The sequence below is a fragment of the Sphaerodactylus townsendi genome, linkage group LG16 (genome assembly GCF_021028975.2).
Source record: "Sphaerodactylus townsendi isolate TG3544 linkage group LG16, MPM_Stown_v2.3, whole genome shotgun sequence".
In the NCBI taxonomy this organism is placed as follows: Eukaryota; Metazoa; Chordata; class Lepidosauria; order Squamata; family Sphaerodactylidae; genus Sphaerodactylus; species Sphaerodactylus townsendi.
Window position 1 is genome coordinate 17,888,613 of NC_059440.1, and position 7,140 is coordinate 17,895,752.

Sequence of the window (7,140 nt, forward strand, 5' to 3'; positions counted from 1 at the left end):
GCCGGGGGGGGGGGGGGAACCTTGTTATAACACCCTAAAAATGCGTTTAAAACAATTTAATTAAAAACGATTTAATTGAAAAATCCAAACCATTAAACGATTTAATTAAAAATTGGTTTTGGCTTTTGATGCAGTCCTTGTTGTGTTCGCTCACAACCGCTTCAGCCGAGACAGACAGATCCGCTGATGAGCTTTGATTTGGAATGCCGTCTTCCACCCGCCTCGCCCTCCCTTCCCCTTTCGCGTTCACAAACTAGGGCAACAAAATTATGACTTGTTAATGTCTGCGGAATTCACATAACCTTTGCTTTGTCGCCGGGATGTGTGAGCTGCAGTTAATCGGCGGGGAGGAGAAAGCGGTCTGTGCATGCTCAGAGGCCTGTTCTGTTCCTCTGCTAGTGTCTGTCTTTAACTGAGTTTAAGCAAGATACTGCCTTTAACCTATATATGGGCTTAGGTCAACCATACTCAAGACTCACCCGCTGCCTCTGCTTTTCTGCATTCTGGTACAGTCCAAGATCCGTTGGGAGGTGTCCTATTAATGTAACCATCTGTGTGTCAAGTAGGTACCCAGCAAGGGAGGCATGCATGAGGAATGTGGAACTCGTTCCTACAGCAGATTTGCCAGAAGGGTTCGTGCCGGGGACTTGCTTGTAAAAGAAGAAGAGGAGGAGGAGGAGGAGGAGGAGTTCAGATTTATATCTCACCGTTCTCTCCTGTAAAGAGACTCAAGGTGGTTTACAAGCTCCTTTCCATTCCTCTCCCCACAACAGACACCTGGTGAGACAGGTGAAGTTGAGAGAGTTCCGAAGAACTGTGACTAGCCCAACAGGAATGTAGGAGTGCAGAAACACATCTGGTTCACCAGATAAATCTCTGCCACTCAGGTGGAGGAGTGGGGAATCAAACCCAGTTCTCCAGATTAGAATTCTCCTGTTCCTAACCACTACACCACAGTTACTTTCAAGATCTTATGATGGCCTAGCCAGCTTCAGTCTTACCTAAATCAGATGCATTCAGAGGAAAGGTATTTTGGTCACCCTTCAAGCTGAAGTGAGCCTTATAGGGCTCCACAGGCCGTGCATTACGACAGTAAGACAAGTCTTGCTGGTTCGAACTGAAGGTGTTGTAATGGTTTCGGTCCTGCATCCTGTTTCCCACTGATGCCCCAGAAACAAGGCACAAAAGCCCAAACCTCTCTGTGTCACCTACAGCAATTGGTATTCAGACAAACACTGCCTCTGAACTCAGCTGTCATGGGTGTGGTTGGCGCTGTCCTCCACACATCTGTCTGACCCTCTTCAAAAGCCATATTAACTGGCGGCTGTTGTCTACATCTTGCAACAACTGGGCCTTGTGCAATCCAGCCCTTTCATCTGCTTCCTGCCGCCCATCAACTGAGCTGACTGCTTTATTGCCGCCTCCTAGGTGTTCACAACCCTTCCCCCAGAGTCGTATCATGCCTTTAGGGAGCTGTCAGATCTGGTTACAGGGCTGTGACTGGCTTGGCAGATAACCCTTCTCACAGGCTTACTTTCCTTGTAGACAAAAGGATTGCCTGCTGTGTAGATGTGCTTGAAGGTTGAGATGTGCGCAGAAAGGACATCTCCCAAAGTCTCTAGCTTTGGAGAAAAGGCAGGTAACAACCGGGAAGATGGGCATTTGAATGACAGTGACGGCTCTCCTCAACAGATCTAAGGTCCCTTCCACACATGCAGAATCATGCACTTACAATCCACTTTGCAGCTGGATTTTACTGTGCGGAAGAGCAAAATCCACTTGCAAACAATTGTGAAAGTAAATTGAAAGTGCATTATTCTGCATGTGCGGAAGAGGTCTTAGATCCATTTCTGTCTTTTCAGAACCTGGAAGCCCCCCTGACTTGCAAAGATTTTTTTAAAAAACGGCTGATAGAATCATGAAGTTGGAAGAACCAAACAGGCCATCTAGTCCAACCCTCAGCTCAGTGCAGAAACAGCCTAGATTGCTTTTGGTTACCTTGTACTGTTCCTGGTTTCTAATCATTATTTACTTGCATTTATTTATTTACTTCATTTGTCAGTCAGTCGTTGTTTAATGCTGATAGCCATAGGTCATTACTGTATAACAACAGAACACAAACATGTGTACATACACAGAAAGCGCATGCAAAACAATTGTTGCCATACATATAGCCACTAAGATCTTACAGCAAAAATATTTGCAAACTAACTTTCAAAAACGGCAAACGACGTATAGATAAAATCGCCTTCTAAAACTGTTAAAAAAGAAGTAGCATCTTCTTTACTTGTAAATCTAGCGCTAACCTTTTTAGAAGCAAAAAGGAATACTTTGTGCAGGTTCCGTATCAGATACAAACAGTCATATTTTCTCTGATTCTATATACCCATGACTCTGTCTACTACCCTGTTTCTCCGAAAATAAGACATCCCCTGAGAATAAGATGTAGTAGAGGTTTTGCTGAAGTGCTAAATATAAAACATCCCCCGAAAGTAAGACGTAGCAAAGTTTTTGTTTGGAAGCATGCCCGTCGAACAGAACACCAGAGCATGCAGATGGAGCGGAAAAATAAAACATCCCCTGAAAATAAGACATAGCGCATCTTTGGGAGCAAAAATTAATATAAGACACTGTCTTATTTTCAGAGAAACATGGTAGTAAATGGGTATATCCACCTACAGCCATTTAGATGAAGAAGAGGAGGAGGAGGAGGAGTTGGATTGATATCCCACCTTTCTCTTCTGTTAGAAGACTCAAGGTACCTTACAAGCTCCTTTCCCTTCCTCTCCCCACAACAGACACCTTATGAGGTATGAGAGAGTTCCGAAGAACTGTGACTAGCCCAAGATCACCCGGCAGGAATGTAGGAATGCAGAAACACATCTGGTTCACCAGATAAGCCTCCGCCAGTCAGATGGAGGAGTGGGGAATCAAAACTGGTTCTCCAGAAACACGTTTTTAGCAAGAGGCGCTTTTCCAGCAATGAAGATAAAGCACTATAGAAAATATTTTTTTCTTATCTGCGTATCAAGCAGTTGTTAAAGGCAGAAGAGCAAGGCCAGGTTAATAAAGTTGGCCACCGACCCCTCTGCAGTTTCACGGCCAAGGGGTTGTCTTCAGTCAGGGGAGTCACAAGACCAAGACTGCAAGGAATACGAGGCCAATTGAAGGAGCTGGCAGTTGGATGCTGCCATAAGTAGGTCATGCTATTTCTAAATGCACATGCAGAGGGGTTGCTTTGAAAACATGACACTTCCTTCCCTCCCTCCAGCTCAGCAAAAAAAAGGAAAAAAGGCTTCAAACCCGGAGCGCAGCTTTTGAAAGAGCATGCATCACCTACTTCAGAGATTTAATTGCCAATTGGAAGTTTACAGATAGCGCCACAATGGGTATTACAAAACCAGAATGTCCTGCATTGTCAGGACGCCCATCACCTTATGACGTTGGAACAATAGCGCAAGGCCTACTACGTAATGCCAACAAAACATCTTGGGGATTGTTAGAGAACCTTTTAAAAAAAACGTTGTTATCATTCTTGATTCTTGCTGCCTCCTCGCTCTATTTGCCCACCCTTTTTCCTGGCTGATCGTCACACACAAAGCTCTTTTGTTTCAAATAAAGCAAATTTTGGGTCACTTCATCTGTCAAGAGTGCCTCTAATGGAGTTTTTGGTATCTTCTGTAGTAATGCACCGCTGACCCAGCAGCACCGTGGTCGAGCGCTGGAACACCTACACTCCTACGGCCTTCTGGTCGCACCGCACCCCCACTCCTCATCCCCCTATGAGTCACGGGTCATGAACTGTCTGGCTCAGTCACCGGGCGCAGGGACAATGGTCTTGCCCCCAGGTGAGGATTAGGCTCAGGCAGCTCACGCTCCTCTCTCCGCCGCATTAGCCAGGTGAGATCATGCATCACATGATGATCTCCCGACCTCAGCTCTCCCGGAACTCCCTCCGTTCCTCCCTTCTACCGCCCCCGATAGAATCACAATAAAAGGTGCCAGGAACCAGCACGCGGGAGATTCGCTAGAGACACGGACCTCCAGCTCCCGCTGCTGGCGATCTCCACCAGATGAAACCTCCGCGTCTCGCCTCTTCCTTAGCGACGACCCTGCGGGGATGACTACAAGCTGGTGCCGAAACCCGGGAATCCTCGAACCTCCACCCTGCTCACCGTCGCCTGGGAAGGGGCCGTGGTACCGAAGTCGGCGGAATCGGCGCAGCTAGGGACCAGCGTTTCGGTATCGCCTGTCCTCTGGATCGGCGCATCCAGAGACTCGCGTCCTAGGACACTCTCTCGTCCGACGGAACACCGGTGAGTATGGGAGCTTGCAAAAGCAGGGCTTATGACAAGCACGTTAACGAACTGAAAGCGTTAGCGAAATGCGGCAGGGTCTCTGTAAAGAGAGGGGAGCTGCGCAAATTGGTTGAGGAGATTGAAGCTCAATGTCCATGGTACCCTGAAGGGGGGGACATTGAATCTTAAGGACTGGGAAAACATCGGGCGCACTCTTCGCACAGAGCCTTGCGCGCCGATGTCACTGCTACTGACGTGGAGACAATGTTATGTCGCCATCAGCCTGCAGACCTATGGCTCCCTTGCATGGCCGCCCTCCTTTCGATCTTTCACCTTCAATTTCAACCCTGGAATTTTCTCTATCCTTAAATTGGGCGCCTGTCCTCCTTCTGCCTGCTCCTCCGCCCATTTCAAATTCTCCGGCGGCTCAGCGCTGCTCCGCCTTCATTTTTTTCCGAAGCCACCGCACCTCCGTCGAAGCATACGCGTAATGGCGCTTGGGTTTCAAAACTCTCGCAGGCGTATTATACGATCTGCAAAGAAAACCCTGGCGGAAGGCGATGCCGATATTCTCGCATTGTGCCCCATCCATTTCACAGATACCGAGGAGGATGGCATTGTTCGGCGGGTTGTCGAATGCCGCCCCTTAGCTATAACATCCTCACTGAGCTCCATAAAGCGATGCGGGGCGTGGGAATCACTAGCCCCTACATTGAGAGGCATGCTAGAGGCAATCGCGAGGAATCACTTAATGGTTCCGGACGACTGGAAGACCACCTTCCGCATGCTCCTGAGCCCTGCACAATTTGTGATCTGGGAAGCGAGTTCGCCAGCAATGCTTTAGCAGGGCAGCCGCCTCGGCGGCGCCTACACCGCCGCACAGCTGCCCGATGCCTTCAGTAACCCCAACAATCAGATTGTCCTGCCTGAGGCCACCCTTACGGTCGCCTCTGAGTGCGCTTACAAGGCGTTTGTCAAGGTCCCCAATTCTGGCCAGCCCACACAGAGCTTCTCCGCCATACGGCAAAAGCCCCAAGAGCCCTATGCCGAGTTTGTGAACAGGCTCCAGGAGGCCCTCAAGAGGCAGGTTGACAGCGAGGAGGCCCAGGGCGAACTCCTTAAGCGCCTTGCCAAGGAGAACGCCTCCGCTGAGTGCCGCAAAGCGGTCACAGGCCTAGGAAGGAACCCCGAGCTGGCCGACATGCTCAAAGCTTGCCAGGATATCAGGTCTTTCGCCCATCAAGCCAGCCTTCTAGCCGCCGCCCTCTCCGCTGCCATGAGACAGCCCCGAGACGAGTGTCTCAATTCGCGGCAAACCAGGACATTTCGGAGGAATTGTAGGCTGCCAGCGGGGGGGCCTACAACCCTGACGGAGGAGGTCTCTCCCCAGAGGGCGAAGACCCCCAGGAAAGTCTAAGACCGGGCGCTCCCAATGCCGCTGGGAGGCCTGCGCCCGGGCATCTCCTCAGCCAGGAACCAAGATCCGCACCTCAAACCCTTCCCGGGCTCCCATGAGATCTTCGCTGCCCCAGCTCCAGTATAGTGATCCCATCCCCACGGAGACCATTGGGCTGGTCTTGCCAGCTTGCTCCCCCCCCTACGTCTATACTTCCTGCTCTGCTAACCCCTTCTACTTCCAAAGTCACCATGCCTCCGCCAGTGCCCCAGAATGGCACGCATTTCAAAATCTCTGCAGAGTCCACAGTCACTGAATTGCAACAGAAAGAAATGCTGATGGAAGAGAACGCCAACATTCTGGCACTATGCCCGGTCCGTCTCATTATCCAAGAGGACTGCTGTTTTGAACCCTCCTCAGAATGCCCCATAGCCAATCTACAGGACAATGAGGCATGGAAAGGGGAAGATGCTCGCACAATGGCCTTAAGCCAAAAGTCCTTCGTGAAGAAGAAGCCCCCCCTTGGCCCTCTCCAGCTGTAAGGTTCAAACCAGATCTCATAGCCTCTGAGCCTGTGCAAAGCCCTAAGCTCAAAGCTCCCAGTGGCAGCAAAATCGTCAGTACCTCAGAGAGAGCAAGATCTCAAATCAGAGTTGCAATCCTCCTCGTTACTTTATATGTGCTCTGTATGCCTATGTATGTTCTGTATGTCTTGCCCCCTTTCAAGAGACCCCTAAAGTTTTCCCCTCATAAGAGGGATTTTTCCATTGCTTCTAAGCTATGCTCTTGTGCTTCAATTAAAGTTTTTCTCCCTTCTGATTATGTGTGCCAATGCCTTGAAAGGCCTCGCCCATTACAGCATCCGCCTTAAACGGGACACAGCTCGTGCGTGCTCCCTAGGATACCGATGGGACCTGCTTCAATCCGCCTCCATCTTAGTTTAAACCTTCAACACCCTCCGTCAAACCTCTACTTGAGCACCTTTTCCTTCGTCCATCTGAGCCTACACTGCCACATTGGCGTGGCGCCAGAATTATTTTCATGCTCCCACATTTTCTGCTGAGCGCCCCCCTGGCTAGTCACAGTGCCGGGGGGGTCTCCCAGCCACACCTATCTTACACAGCCTCCGCTGTGAAGGTAGGAAGCAAGCTCAAACCGGCCAAAGTCCCCTTACAGGAGGGGAAGGTAGAGCTGACTTCCAACCCCGCCTTCTTTTCTGCACACCCCCCTTTTCTCTAATGGGCTGACGCACCCCACCTCTAGATCTAGGATCTGATAAAGGGTTTTTGCAAACCCCTCTCAATTTGCTCGTGTGATCAAACCTCAAGCCCAGGAACTGTTTTCTTTGCATATTTCTCTAAATCTTTCCTATGGATTGCTATATTACGATATGACTATAATTGTGAATTGTTTAGAAGTTGCTTTGCAAAACCCACACTTTAGGCG